Here is a 16,255-nt window from a genome sequence, read left to right as displayed (position 1 = left end):
AGAGACACTGTGGGGATTACCGTAATGCTCGCTAAAGAAACCGCAAGGAATCATTACGGTAATAATACACTATCTAACTCAGTGTTTTTCAACCTTTTTTGAGCCAAGGCACATCTTTCCGGAGCCACACCACCAGTAGAAATCATTAAAAAACAAAACTCAGTTGACAGTAACAAGTCGTTGTCGCAATTTTTGGATAACTTTAAAGCATAACCAAGCATGCATAGCTCTTGTCTCAAAGTAGGTGTACTGTCACAACCTGTCACATCACGCCGTGATTTATTTTGAGTTGTTTGCTGTTTTTCTGTGTGTAGTGTTTTAGTTCTTGTCTTGCGCTCCTATTTTGGTGGCTTTTTCCTTTTTTTTTGGTATTTTCCTGAAGCAGTTTCACGTCTTCCTTTGAGCAATAGTTCCCGCATCTACTTTGTTTTAGCAATTAAGAATATTTTATTGTTTTTATCCTTCTTTGTTGGGACATTTTTCATTGACTGTCGTGTTCGGATATAAATCAATCAATCAATCAATGTTTATTTATATAGCCCTAAATCACAAATGTCTCAAAGGACTGTACAAACCATTACGACGACAACATCCTCGGAAGAACCCACAAAAGGGCAAGGAAAACTCACACCCAGTGGGCAGGGAGAATTCACATCCAGTGGGACGCCAGTGACAATGCTGACTATGAGAAACCTTGGAGAGGACCTCAGATGTGGGCAACCGCCCCCCCCCCTCCCTCTAGGGGACCGAAAGCAATGGATGTCGAGCGGGTCTAACATGATACTGTGGAAGTTCAATCCATAGTGGCTCCAACACAGCCGCGAGAGTTCAGTTCAAAGCGGATCCAAGACAGCAGCAAGAGTCCCGTCCACAGGAAACCATCCCAAGCGGAGGAGGATCAGCAGCGTAGAGATGTCCCCAACCGATACACAGGCAAGCGGTCCATCCTAGGTCCCGACGAGCGATCCATCCTGGGTCTCGACTCTGGACAGCCAGTACTTCATCCATGGTCATCGGACCGGACCCCCTCCACAAGGGAGGGGGGGACATGGGAGAAAAAAGAAAAGAAGCGGCAGATCAACTGGTCTAAAAAGGAGGTCTATTTAAACGCTAGAGTATACAAATGAGTTTTAAGGTGAGACTTAAATGCTTCTACTGAGGTAGCATCTCGAACTGTTACCGGTAGGGCATTCCAGAGTACTGGATCCCGAACGGAAAACGCTCTATAGCCCGCAGACTTTTTTGGGGCTTTAGGAATCACTAATAAGCCGGAGTCTTTTGAACGCAGATTTCTTGCCGGGACATATGGTACAATACAATCGGCAAGATAGGATGGAGCTAGACCGTGTAGTATTTTATGCTTTCACAGTATCATGTTAGACCCGCTCGACATCCATTGCTTTCGGTCCCCTAGAGGGGGGGGGTTGCCCACATCTGAGGTCCTCTCCAAGGTTTCTCATAGTCAGCATTGTCACTGGCGTCCCACTGGATGTGAATTCTCCCTGCCCACTGAGTGTGAGTTTTCCTTGCCCTTTTGTGGGTTCTTCCGAGGATGTTGTAGTCGTAATGATTCGTGCAGTCCTTTGAGACATTTGTGATTTGGGGCTATATAAATAAACATTGATTGATTGATTGATTATACGTAAGTAGTAAAACCTTAAAGTCACATCTTAAGTGCACAGGGAGCCAGTGCAGGTGAGCTAGTATAGGCGTAATGTGATCAAACTTTCTTGTTCTTGTCAAAAGTCTAGCAGCCGCCTTTTGTACCAACTGTAATCTTTTAATGCTAGACATGGGGAGACCCGAAAATAGTACGTTACAGTAATCGAGACGAGTAGTAACAAACGCATTGATAATGATCTCGGCATCTTTAGTGGACAAAATGGAGCAAATTTTTGCGATATTACGGAGATGAAAGAAGGCCGTTTTAGTAACGCTTTTAATGTGTGACTCAAAGGAGAGAGTTGGGACGAAGATAATACCCAGATTTTTTACCAAGTCACCTTGTTTTATTATTTGGTTGTCAAATGTTAAAGTTGTATTATTAAATAAAGGTCGGTGTCTAGCAGGACCGATAATCAGCATTTCCATTTTTTGGGCGGTCAGTTGCAAAAAATTAGCGGACATCCATTGTATAATTTCATTAAGACACGCTTCCAACTGATTACAGTCCGGCGTGTTGGTCAGCTTTAGTGGCATGTAGAGTTGGGTGTCATCAGCATAACAGTGAAAGCTAATACCGTATTTGCGTATGACGTCACCCAGCGGCAGCATGTAGATGCTGAAGAGTGCAGGGCCCAGGACCGAACCCTGGGGAACTCCACACGTTACCTTAACATAGTCCGAGGTCATAATGTTATGGGAGACGCACTGCATCCTATCAGTAAGATAAGAGTTAAACCAAGACAGGGCTAAGTCTGACATACCAATTCGTGTTTTCATACGCTCTAATAAAATATTATGATCGACGGTATCGAAAGCAGCGCTAAGATCGAGCAGCAGCAACATAGATGACGCATCAGAATCCATCGTTAGCAATAGATCATTAGTCATTTTTGCGAGGGCTGTCTCAGTAGAGTGATTTGCCCTGAAACCGGATTGAAAGGTTTCACATAGATTGTTAAACGCTAAGTGTTCATTTAGCTGCTCTGCAACAATTTTTTCGAGGATTTTCAAAATAAAGGGAAGGTGAGACACCGGTCGGTAGTTTACCATGAGGTCAGGATCGAGGTTAGGTCTTTTAAGGAGAGGATGAATAACCGCTTTTTTGAATGCTAGGGGAACAGTGCCCAGGGAAAGTGATAGGTTTATAATATTTAGCACTGATGGACCTAATAATACAAAGAGCTCCTTGATAAGTTTCCCAGGAAGTGGGTCAAGTAAACATGTTGTTTGTTTTATTCCATTTACACGTTGTAACAATTCTTCTAATGTTATTTCATCAAAACGAGAGAAACTATTTTGGATATTTGCAGTATCCGCCGTATATACAGTCGTATCTGTGTTAATATGACCCAGTTGGAGCTGGGACGCATTGTCTTTAATCTCCTTTCTAATAAGTTGAATTTTCTTATTAAAGAACTTCATAAAGTCATCTGCCGAATGGGTGGAGCTACTGAAAGGAGTCCCTTGTTGGGTTAGCGATGCTACTGTACTAAACAAAAATTTTGGATCGTTTTTATTAAGGCGGCTGAGATTTGAGTAATAATTAGTTTTAGCTAAGGTAAGCATGCGTTTATAAGTTATTAAACTATCACTCCATGCTTGATGGTGCACCTCAAGTTTAGTCGTGTGCCATTTGCGTTCCAGCTTTCTACATAATAATTTCTGAGCTCTAGTTTTTACAGTAAACCATGGCGTACGCCTTTTTGTAGCCTTTTTTAACTTCAGGGGTGCTATACTATCAATCGTTTCGCGCAGGTCGTTGTTAAAGTTGTTAGTGAGGTTATCAATAGAGCCCAAATACTTTGGGAATGGTGCCATTACCGAGGGCAGTAGGCCAGCAAGAGTCGTGTTGTGGCAGCATTAATGTTGCGGCTGCTAAAGCAGTTATTATTATTATTAGCTTGCCGAACATGAGTCTGAAATTCGAATTTTATAAGGTAATGATCGGACATTACTTTAGTATACGGGAGTATCATAACTTTGGAAACGGTGATACCTCTGACAAGCACTAGGTCTATCGTATTACCGCTGCGATGCGTCGGTTCATTTATTATTTGTGTAAGACCACAGCTATCAATTATAGTCTGGAACGCCACGCACGGTGGGTCCAATGGGGTATTAATATGGATATTAAAGTCCATCCATCCATCCATTTTCTACCGCTTATTCCCTTTCGGGGTCGCGGGGGGCGCTGGCGCCTATCTCAGCTACAATCGGGCGGAAGGCAGGGTACACCCTGGACAAGTCGCCACCTCATCGCAGGGCCAACACAGATAGACAGACAACATTCACACTCACATTCACACATTAGGGCCAATTTAGTGTTGCCAATCAACCTATCCCCAGGTGCATGTCTTTGGAAGTGGGAGGAAGCCGGAGTACCGGAGGGAACCCACGCATTCACGGGGAGAACATGCAAACTCCACACAGAAAGATCCCGAGCCTGGATTTGAACCCAGGACTGCAGGAACTTCGTATTGTGAGGCAGACGCACTAACCCCTCTGCCACCGTGAAGCCCGGATATTAAAGTCCTCCATTATAATTAAATTATTGGCGTGCGTCACTAGATCAGAGACAAACTCTGAGAATTCACTGATAAAGTCCGAATAGGGCCCTGGGGGGCGGTAGATAACAGCCAGGTATAGAGGCAGCGGTGTGGCAGACTTCATAGAAAGCACCTCAAACGATTTATATTTATTATTTAAGTTAGGACTAAAGTTAAAGTTTTCGTTGTATATTAGTGCGACTTCCCTCTCCCCTTTTAAGGGGACGGGCAATATGCGCATTCGTATAGTTAGGAGGAGATGCCTCATTTATCGCAAAAAAGTCGTCTGGTTTAAGCCAGGTTTCGCTAAGACCGATGACGTTAAGGTTGTTGTCTCTAATGACCCCATTAACTAATAACGTTTTGGGAGACAAAGATCTGAGGTTTGGAAAGCCCATATTATAGGTAGTGGGTTGTTTTAAGGAGTTGTTGATAAAATTATCCGTAGTAGCAGTATTAATAATGTTGCGTTTATTATGCGCAGTGCACTTAAAATAATTACGACCATATCTAGGAATTGATATACATTGTGGACGCCATCTTTGCTCCACAGTAAGTCTTTGCTGTCGTCCAGCATTCTGGTTTTGTTTACTTTGTAGCCAGTTCATTCTTAGTTTCGTTCTTCACAGCCTTCCCTAAGCTTCAATACCTTTCCTTAGGGGCACTCGCCTTTTGTTTATTTTTGGTTTAAGCATAAGACACCTTCTTACCTTCACACTGCCCCCGCTGTTTCTGACATCCACAAAGCAATTAGCTACCTGCTGCCACCTACTGATATGGAAGAGTATTACACGGTTACTCTCCCGAGCTCTAGACAGCACCGACCACTCAACAACAACACATCATTTGCAATTGCATTTACTGGTTTGCAAAAAATATTTTTAACGCACTTGTGCGTCTCACGGCACAGTTGCCAGGGCACAGTGGTTGAAAAACACTGATCTAACTAACACAGGCCTGGGCAATTATTTTGACTCGGGGGGGCAAAATTAGAGAGAAAATGTGTCTGGGGGCCGGTATATCTGATTTTTAGGAACACTATTACAAAACCTCACTATAATGTCTGATTGAATGCTAAAAACGTTATGACGGACCGCCTTAAAAAACGGAATGGAATTAAATTTTTTCTTTTTACTGAATGAGACACCCACAATGTACAGAATGTGGTATTTACAATATTATCTATGAATGATAAAACATAAAACACTGAATATTGTCAACATAATGCTAACAAAGATCCCCAAAACTTGTTTTAAAACCCGTGTAGATCTGGCATTTCAGGCTATAGGTCCCAGACTCTGGAACAATTTGCACCCGTCCCTCTGTGACAGGGGTCAGGAACCTTTTTGACTGAGAGAGCCATACAAGCCAAATATTTTAAAAAGTATTTCCGTGAGAGCCATATAATATTTTTTTAAGACTGAATACAACTAAATGCGTGCATTTTTAAGTAATACCAACATTTTTAAAGTACAATAAGTCTCTTATTCTTTTTAATAACGTTGTTATTCTGAAGCTAACCAACAGTTAATAAAATACTTCTTAGTATTAGTGGGATTTCTTGAACAGTTGCGGTAGAAACCGGATGGATGGATTAAAAATAGAATAGATTGAATAAAATAGATCTTTATTGTCATTGCACAAGTACAACAAAATTTAGTTTTTCGGTACAGTCCCGCTAAGAGCAGACATACGTTACTGGGGAGGACAAGACGAGACCGCCAACGGATCAGCCACTTACGGCGCTCCTTAAAAAAGGTGAGAAAAGGGTGACATTGGGAGAGGGGGGGAGTAAAAAAATATCAGTCTAAGGCTAGACCCTCAGGAGGGGTCCAGACTCAGTCCAGGACAAAAAACCTCACATAGCATGGCACACATTTAAACATGGTACTGTATCACACCAACTTGCAACAGAGGGAGGGGTGGGTCGAGGAGACCCGCTGCCATCCACAGCCCCAGAGGAATTAAGCGGTGGTGAAGGCGTTGGGGTCATGTGTGCATATATGCCCAATTAACTTGGGAGAGATGATGAATGTTTTTGTATGGACTGAGGCCAATCAAAGTTCGACTGCAGGTGTTGTTGACGAAAAGGAAGGTCAAAAGCGTCTATCTATGCATGAGAATGTTTTATATTTTGAACGTTATTTTTGACACTGTGATTACCAGCGGAATTATTCATTACTTACAGTGTTAAGCAATGTCAGCTAAGATGTATCTGAGAGCCAGGTGCAGTCATCAAAAGAGCCACATCTGGCTGTAGAGCCATAGGTTCCCTAACCCTGCTCTGTGATCTTGACTGTGTTGAAAATTTCATTTGAAAGCTTCTCTTTTTATTAAGGCTTTTAGTTTATGCACCTTTTAACTATAATTTTTAATCCACTTTGTTTTCTTTTTATGATGTTGCTCCTGTTGTTTTAAATTCAATTGTTGATTTACTTTACCTATGTTTTGTACAGTGCTCTGTGATTGTATATGTGAAAAGCGCTTTATAAATAACATTTACCTACTTACTTACTAAAAAAATCCCTGGTGTGACGTAGATTACCATACTAACTAATTAGGTTACCATAGTAACTAATAAGATCACTAATTAGATCAACCAGTAATTATAGTCTAGTACATCATGCACAAGCGCAGTTTTCAACCATTGAAATTATTTGTATTCTGTAGTTCAAGACTTACGGTCATTTGAAAACATCACTACACATCATAATGGCAGCTAAACTTTTGATCTTAAAGATCTAAAAAAATAATTTGGGAATGTCAGGCGGGCCAGATTGAAAAGTTTAACGCGGATGCCGAGCGGGGCTAAAAACAAAGCAGAAGGCTAATCCCCACAGAACACCACTTCCCTCCATCCCGAAGCCGGATTTAAATGGAAGATGTGAGACTACTGGTCTGGGTAAGGAGTCAGTTAAATTAGAACAAGTTTTTTCTGCTTTGATTGTTTCAGAGTTGGACATGTGTTCTACTGAGGTGGCAAACTATGATGCGTGTAGTTTATCAAAGCAACAAACAAACAATCGGAAAATTCCCGTCGTATCAATTCCTAGATATGGTCGTAATTATACTAAATGCACTGGGCATGATTAACACAACATTATTAATACTGCTACTATGGATAATTTGATCAAAAATTCCCTAAAACAGCCCACTACCTATAATATAGGGTTTTTAAACATAAGATCATTGTCTCCCAAAACATTGTTAGTTAATGATATCATCAGAGACAACAATCTTAACGTCATCGGTCTCAGCGAAACCTGGCTTAAATCAAACGACTTTTTTGCGCTAAATGAGGCATGTCCTCCCAACTTTACACATGCGCATATTGCCCGTCCCCTTAAAAGGCGTGGGGGGGTCGCACTAATATACAACAAAAACTTTAACCTTAGTCCTAACATAAATAATAAATATAAATCGTTTGAGGTGCTTACTATGAGGGCTGTCACACCGCTGCCTCTATACCTGGCTGTTATCTACCGCCCCCCAGGGCCCTATTCGGACTTTGTCAATGAATTCTCAGAGTTCGTTGCTGATCTAGTGACACACGCCGATAATATAATCAGAATGGGGGACTTTAATATCTATATGAATACCCCATCGGACCCACCGTGCGTAGCGCTCCAGACTATAATTGATAGCTGTGGTCTTACACAATAAATAAATGAACCCACGCATTGCAACGGTAATACGATAGACCTAGTGCTTGTCAGGGGTATCACCGTTTCCAAAGTTACGATACTCCCGTATACTAAAGTATTGTCCGATCATTACCTCATAAAATTCGAGGTTCAGACGCATGTTCGTCAAACTAATAATAACTGCTATAGCAGCCGCAACATTAATACGGCCACAACGACAACTCTTGCTGACCTACTGCCCTCAGTAATGGCACCATTCCCAAAGTATGTGGGCTCTATTGATAACCTCACTAACAACTTTAACGACGCCCTGCGCGAAACCATTGATAACATAGCACCGCTAAAGTTGAAAAAGGCTCAAAAAAATCGTACCCCGTGGTTTACAGAAGAAACTAGAGCTCAGAAATTCTTATGTAGAAAGCTGGAACGCAAATGGCGCACAACTAAACTTGAGGTGCACCATCAAGCATGGAGTGATAGTTTAATAGCTTATAAACGGATGCTTACCTTAGCTAAAGCTAAATATTACTCAAATCTCATCCACCATAATAAAAACGATCCTAAATTTTTGTTTAGTACGGTAGCATCGCTAACCCAACAAGGGACCCCTTCCAGTAGCTCCACCCACTCAGCTGATGACTTTATGCAATTCTTTAATAAGAAAATTGAAGTCATTAGAAAGGAGATTAAAGACAATGCGTCCCAGCTACAACTGGGTTCTATTAACACAGATACGACTGTATATACGGCGGATACTGCCCTCCAAAATAGTTTCTTTCGTTTTGAGGAAATAACATTAGAGGAATTGTTACAACGTGTAAATGGAATAAAACAAACAACATGTTTACTTGACCCTCTTCCTGGGAAACTTATCAAGGAGCTCTTTGTATTATTAGGTCCATCAGTGCTAAATATTATAAACCTATCACTTTCCTTGGGCACTGTTCCCGTAGCATTCAAAAAATCGGTTATTCATCCTCTTCTTAAAAGACCTAACCTCGATCAAGACCTCATGGTAAACTACCGACCGGATTTTTGAAATAAAGGGAAGGTGAGAACCTTCCCTTTATTTCAAAAATCCCCGAAAAAATTGTTGCGGAGCAGTTAAATTAACACTTAGCGTCTAACAATCTATGTGAAACCTTTCAATCCGGTTTCAGGGCAAATCACTCTGCGGAAACAGCCCTCGCAAAAATGACTAATGATCTATTGCTAACGATGGATTCTGATGCGTCATCTATGTTGCTGCTGCTCGATCTTAGCGCTGCTTTCGATAACGTTGATCATAATATTTTATTAGAACGTATGAAAACACGAATTGGTATGTCAGACTTAGCCCTGTCTTGGTTTAACTCTTATCTTACTGATAGGATGCAGTGCGTCTCCCATAACAATGTTACCTCGGACTACGTTAAGGTAACATGTGGAGTACCCCAGGGTTCGGTCCTTGGCCCTGCACTCTTCAGCATCTACATGCTGCCGCTAGATGACATCATACCCAAATACGGTGTTAGCTTTCACTGTTATGCTGATGACACCCAACTCTACATTCCCCTAAAGTTGACCAACATGCCGGATTGTAGTCAGCTGGAGGCGTGTCTTAATGAAATTAAACAATGGATGTCCGCTAACTTTTTGCAACTCAATGCCCAAAAAACGGAAATGCTGATTATCGGTCCTGCTAGACACCGACCTCTATTTAATAATACAACTCTAACATTTGACAACCAAACAATTAAACAAGGCGACACGGTAAAGAATCTGGGTATTATCTTCGACCCAACTCTCTCCTTTGAGTCACACATTAAAAGCGTTACTAAAACGGCCTTCTTTCATCTCTGTAATATCACAAAAATTCGCTCCATTCTGTCCACTAAAGACGCTGAGATCATTATCCATGCGTTTGTTATGTCTCGCCTCGATTACTGTAACGTATTATTTTCAAGTCTCCCCATGTCTAGCATTAAAAGATTACAGTTGGTACAAAATGCGGCTGCTAGACTTTTGACAAGAACAAGAAAGTTTGATCACATTACGCCTGTACTGGCTCACCTGCACTGGCTTCCTGTGCACTTAAGATGTGACTTTAAGGTTTTACTACTTACGTATAAAATACTACACGGTCTAGCTCCATCCTATCTTGCAGATTGTATTGTACCATATGTCCCGGCAAGAAATCTGCGTTTAAAGGACTCCGGCTTATTAGTGATTCCCAAAGCCCAAAAAAAGTCTGCGGGCTATAGAGCGTTTTCCGTTCGGGCTCCAGTACCCTGGAATGCCCTCCCCGTAAAAGTTTGAGATGCTACCTCGTAGAAGCATTTAAGTCTCACCTTAAAACTCATTTGTATACTCTGGCCTTTAAATAGACTCCCTTTTCAGACCAGTTGATCTGCCGTTTCTTTTCTTTTTCTCCTATGTCCCACTCTCCCTTGTGGAGAAGGTCCGATCCGATCCGGTGGCCATGTACTGCTTGCCTGTGTATCGGCTGGGGACATCTCTGCGCTGCTGATCCGCCTCCGCTTGGGATGTTTTCCTGCTGGCTCCGCTGTGAACGGCACTCTCGCTTCTGTGTTGGATCTGCTTTGCACTGGACTCTCGCGACTGTGTTAGATCCATTATGGATTGAACTTTCACAGTATCATGTTAGACCCGCTCGACATCCATTGCTTTCGTCCTCTCCAAGGTTCTCATAGTCATCATTGTCACCGACGTCCCACTGGGTGTGAGTTTTCTTTGCCCTTATGTGGGCCTACCGAGGATGTCGTAGTGGTTTGTGTTGTGGTTTGTGCAGCCCTTTGAGACACTAGTGATTTAGGGCTATATAAGTAAACATTGATTGAATACAAGGGTAGATAGATTTAGACTTCCTTTTATCGTCATTCAAATTTGAACTTTACAGTATAGATAAGAACGACATTTCGTTGCATTAGCTGGTTGTAGTGCATGATAAAAGAGCAATAATGTGCAAATATAAATAAATAGATTACTGTACAGATATATATAATTGCACTTTTTCATATGGATGTATGTTATATTGTGTTTATTTTTGAGCGAGTTAATCCGTTTTTTGGCCTGGAATTGAGGGGGTCCATCATCATCATCATTTCTTTTTATTCCTTTCATGAAAATGCGTATATACAAGCCATTTACAGTTGACACTTTCATTGTTTTTTTTTGTTTCTTATACATTTCCATAATCAGAAAGGAGCAGAATTGAGGGGATCCTATTCTTATATTTATCTGCCCCCTTTTTATCACAAAATATTTTAGATGACTTTATAACTGTTCCCTCCACCAACACCCAAAGTCCTACATACTTTTTAGTTTTAGTTTAAGTATTTTCACAAAGACACATCCAATCAAAATCAAAAATCAGTTTGATATAATTCCAGTTGTCCTTTTTTGTAACTCTTTTTAAATTCAAAGATATTCTTGCAACTTTTTAAGTCTTTGTTTAACTTGGGGGCCGCATTGGGTTAAAACAATTGGCTGGGGGCCGGGCTGTGTGTATATATGTGTGACAAGATATTTGATGTTCAAACTCATAATATATATCTATATATATATATGTATATATATATAGATATATATATTATGAGTTTGAACATCAAATATCTTTTCTTTGTAGCATATTCAAGGGAATATAGATTGAAAAGGATTTGCAAATCATTGTATTCCGTTTGTATTTACATCTAACACAATTTCCCAGCTATAAAAGAAATAAAATAAAATAGTAGGGACGGCGTGGCGCAGTGGCCGTGCGTAATCCGAGGGTCCCTGGTTCAATCCCCACCTAGTACCAACCTCGTCACGTCCCTTGTGTCCTGAGGAAGACACTTCACCCTAGCTCCTGATGGGTGCTGGTTAGCGCCTTGCATGGCAGCTCCCTCCATCAGTGTGTGAATGTGTGTGTGAATGGGTAAATGTGGAAGTAGTGTCAAAGCGCTTTGAGTACCTTGAAGGTAGAAAAGCGCTATACAAGTACAAGCCATTTATATATATATATATATATATATATATATATATATATATATATATATATAAATAAAACCATCCATTTCTACCGCTTATTCCCTTTTGGGGTCGCGGGGGGCGCTGGTGCCTATCTCAGCTACAATATATATATATATACAAACCCCGTTTCCATACGAGTTGGGAAATTGTGTTAGATGTAAATACAAACGGAATACAATGATTTGCAAATCCTTTTCACCCCATATTTAGTTGCATATGCTACAAAGACAAGATATTTGATGTTCAAACTCATAAACTTTATTTTTAATTGTTTTGCAAATTATAATTAACTTAGAATTTCATGGCTGCAACACGTGCCAAAGTAGTTGGGAAAGGGCATGTTCACCAATGTGTTACATCACTTTTTCTTTTAACAATACTCAAACCTTTTGGGAACTGAAAGACACATTTTTGAAGCTTTTCAGGTGGAATTCTTTCCCATTCTTGTTTTATGTACAGCTTAAGTTGTTCAACAGTCCGGGGTCTCCGTTGTGGTATTTTAAGCTTCATAATGCACCACACGTTTTCAATGGGAGACAGGTCTAGACTACAGGCAGGCCAGTCTAGTACCCACACTCTTTTACTATGAAGCCACGCTGTTGTAACAAGTGACTTGGTATTGTCTTGCTGAAATAAGCAAGGGTGTCCATGATAACGTTGCTTGGATGGCAACATATGTTGCTCTAAAACCTGTATGTACCGTTCAGCATTAATGGTGCCTTCACAGATGTGTAAGTTACCCATGCCTTGGGCACTAATACACCCCCAGACCGTCACAGATGCTGGCTTTTCAACTTTGCACCTAGAACAGTCCTGATGGTTCTTTTCCTCTTTGGTCGGGAGGACACGACGTTCATCGTTTCCCAAAAACTATTTGGAATGTGTACTCGTCAGACCACAGAACACTTTTCCACTTTGCATCAGTCCATCGTAGCTGAGCTCGGACTCAGAGAAGCGTTTCTGGGTGTCGTTGATAAATGGCTTTGGCTTTGCATAGAAGAGCTTTAACTTGCACTTACAGATGTAGTGACAAACTGTAGTTACTTACAGTGGTTTTCTGAAGTGTTCCTGAGCCTATGTGGTGATATCCTTCACACACTGATGTCGCTTTGTGATGCAGTATTGCCTGAGGGAACGAACGTCCGTTATATCATCGCTTATGTTCAGTGATTTCTCCAGATTCTCTGAACCTTTTGATGGTATTACGGACCGTAGATGGTGAAATTCCTAAATTCCTTGCAATAGACCGTTGAGAAATGCTGTTCTTAAACTGTTTGAATATTTGCTCACACATTTGTTCACAAAGTGGTGACGTTCTCCGCGTCCTTGTTTGTGAATGACTAAGCATTTCACGGAAGCTGCTTTTATACCCAATCATGGCACCCACCTGTTCCCAATTAGCCTGCACACCTGTGGGATGTTCCAAATAAGTGTTTGATGAGTATTCCTCAACTTTATCATTATTTATTGCCACCTTTCCCAACTTCTTTGTCATGTGTTGCTGGCATCAAATTCTAAAGTTAATGATTATTTGCAAAAAAGAAATGTTTATCAGTGTGAACATCAAATATGTTGTCTTTGTAGCATATTCAACTGAATATGGGTTGAAAATGATTTGCAAATCATTGTATTCCATTTATATTTACATCCAACACAATTTCCCAACTCATATGGAAATGGGGTTTTGTATATATATATTCCTCGTGCACTAATTGACTGAAAGAGCACGCAGTTGCTGCGTGCTCGCCCGACACTGCAGCGCGAGCGCAATAATGTCACGTTATCGATGGGAACATGCCTTTTTAGACAATGTGATATGCCTGAGCAGCTATGAGACTCCGAGAGTAACAAGCGGTGGTAAATGAATTAGAAAGGACAGATTTCAAAAAACAATAATTAGAATTATAATAAACATTTTTTTTAACTTAGGACTTCCCGCGGGCCGTATTTTGGACGCTGGCAGGCTGCATCCGGCCCGCGGGCCGTAGTTTGGGGACCCCTGATTTAGAGAATTCCATGCTTTCACATCAGAAACAGACAAGCACATTTGTTTTAAATTTGTTAGCACTCTTGGATGTTTAAAATCATACGGCCTTCTGTGGTTCTCATCTTCAGACGTAAAGACCTAACTTTTGTATGTCCTTCGGAAGAACTTTATTTCTAGCTTTGAACATCTTTAATCGAGTATGCAATTCTACAATGTCTTTTAGTTTTAATAATCCTGACCTAATGAAGAGTGGATTTGTGTGGTCTTTATTCACTACTGTAAAAATTATACGAATTACTCTTTTCTGTGAAATAAATAACGGCATTATTTTGCTGTGACATGTATTTCCCCATATTTCTGCCCAATAATTGAAATAAGGAAGAATAATTGAGCAATATAACATTCTCATTGTATTATACGGGAAACTGTGTTTAACCTTGTTCAAAATAAATAAGCTTTTAGATACCTTATTTTTCACATGCAATATATGAACTTTCCATGTCAACTTTTCATCTAGGATGACCCCAAAAAATCTAATTTCAGTCACCTTCTCAATGTTCACATTGTTCATGGATATACAAACGTATATCTTTCTTTTATCACTGAATACCATCAATGTAGTATTTTCCAAATTTAAAGAAAATGTATTTACTCAAACCACAATTTTAGTTTAACCATTTCCTCTTAAATATTATCGGCTAAGATTTTCAAGTCATTTCCTGAACAGTATAACTTTGTATCGTCTGAATAATACGTAATGTAAAATTTTTGAAACCCCACAATATTATGATGCGTTCATGAGTCTATTGGCCTGAGGGAATAAGCTGTTACCGAACCTGGGGGTTCTGCTACAAAGGCTGCGGAACCTCTTCTATAGTCCAGCAGTGAGAACAGCCCTTGGTGGGGGTGGGATGAGTCTCGACAGATTTTCTGAGCCCTGGTCAGGCAGCGGCTTTTTGCAATTTCCCGGATAGGAGGAAGTGGAGTCCTGATGATCTTTACCGCTGTCCTCACCAACGTTCCCTCTAAGGTACGCGCCTGTGCAATTGCACACTGCTCACGCGTCCTCTGCGCACAGCAAATCTAGGCCGCGTACAAAATTGAATAAAAAGATAAGCGCATAACAGTGTGCACGTCTGCCATCGCTCACATGTGCGCCACTGAATTCTCAAGGAGTTTTGGCGTTTGCTCACACGTGAAAAATTGGAGGGAAAATTGGTCCTCACCGCCCTCTGCAGAGGCTTCCAATCTGAGGTATCCAATAAATGTTTTTATGTTGTTCATATTTCTTGGGCGCATGAGGACTGTCAGTTTTTGCTGTTGCATTATTTGTTTTACTATTTTGCTCAAACAATGATATGACATTAAAAGGGAATCAGTGTTTGGTGATACAATATTGCATTGTCAAACTTCCATGTATAACTATTAAAAGTCCAATGAATGAGCATGATATTCTTGGCTAAATCCTGTGATTTTTTCTGAGTATAATAATGATGAACAATTTGAAGAAAAATGGCAAACATTTTCTTGGAACTGAATACATTGAGTTAAAAATATCAGTATCTGCATCAGCAGTATCAATCAATCCATCAATCAAAGTATATGTATATAGCCCTAAATCACAAGTGTCTCAAAGGGCTGCAAAAGCCATAACCACATCCTCAGATCCCACATCAGGGCTTGGAAACTCTCAACCCAAGAAGCTACAATGAGAAAACCTCAAAGGGGACTGCAGATAGGAACCAGAGGGACCAGAAGGAAGACCCATGACATGCTAGTGAGACTTCCGGCTGGCCTGGAGCTGAACAAGGTGGCTTGGGAGAGGGAAGTCTGGGCTTTTCTGCTTCGGCTGCTGCCCCCGCGACCGCGGATAAGGAGAAAAGGATAAATGGATGGATAATCAATCTTACCTATTGAAATCTTATTTGTAATATACACAGTATAATGAATTCATATATGTTTGATTTTTTTTTCCAATGTCAACATTTTTTATCACCAAATATTTATTTTAACAGTTTGTGATGCTTTATGTTCAGGAAATCAATCACTAAATACAATGTCAAATTATGTTTTATATTTTTTCTGGATTTTGTTTTTCATAAAACCCTTTTAAAATTCATGGGTAGTATGAATTCATGTGTCAGGCGCTTTACAAAACTTGTTTTTTCTTGTGGGCTGAAAGTCTTTCAGTGGTTCATGGTCTACACTAGCAAGGGGATTCATATGGCCCCTTTCGTCAATTTACCCGACACATGAAATGTGACGTGCACTATCCACTTCGCAGTAGAGTGTTGAATTTTGAGGAAATTTCAACTTGAGTGCCGCTTTCCATCATTTTCAGTAGACATCATTGCAAAAATAATAAACCTCCCCCCCATATTCCTCTGCGAGATACACCC

Source organism: Nerophis ophidion, linkage group LG13 (genome assembly GCF_033978795.1).
Source record: "Nerophis ophidion isolate RoL-2023_Sa linkage group LG13, RoL_Noph_v1.0, whole genome shotgun sequence".
Taxonomy (NCBI): domain Eukaryota; kingdom Metazoa; phylum Chordata; class Actinopteri; order Syngnathiformes; family Syngnathidae; genus Nerophis; species Nerophis ophidion.
Note: the sequence above shows the minus strand (reverse complement) of the source record.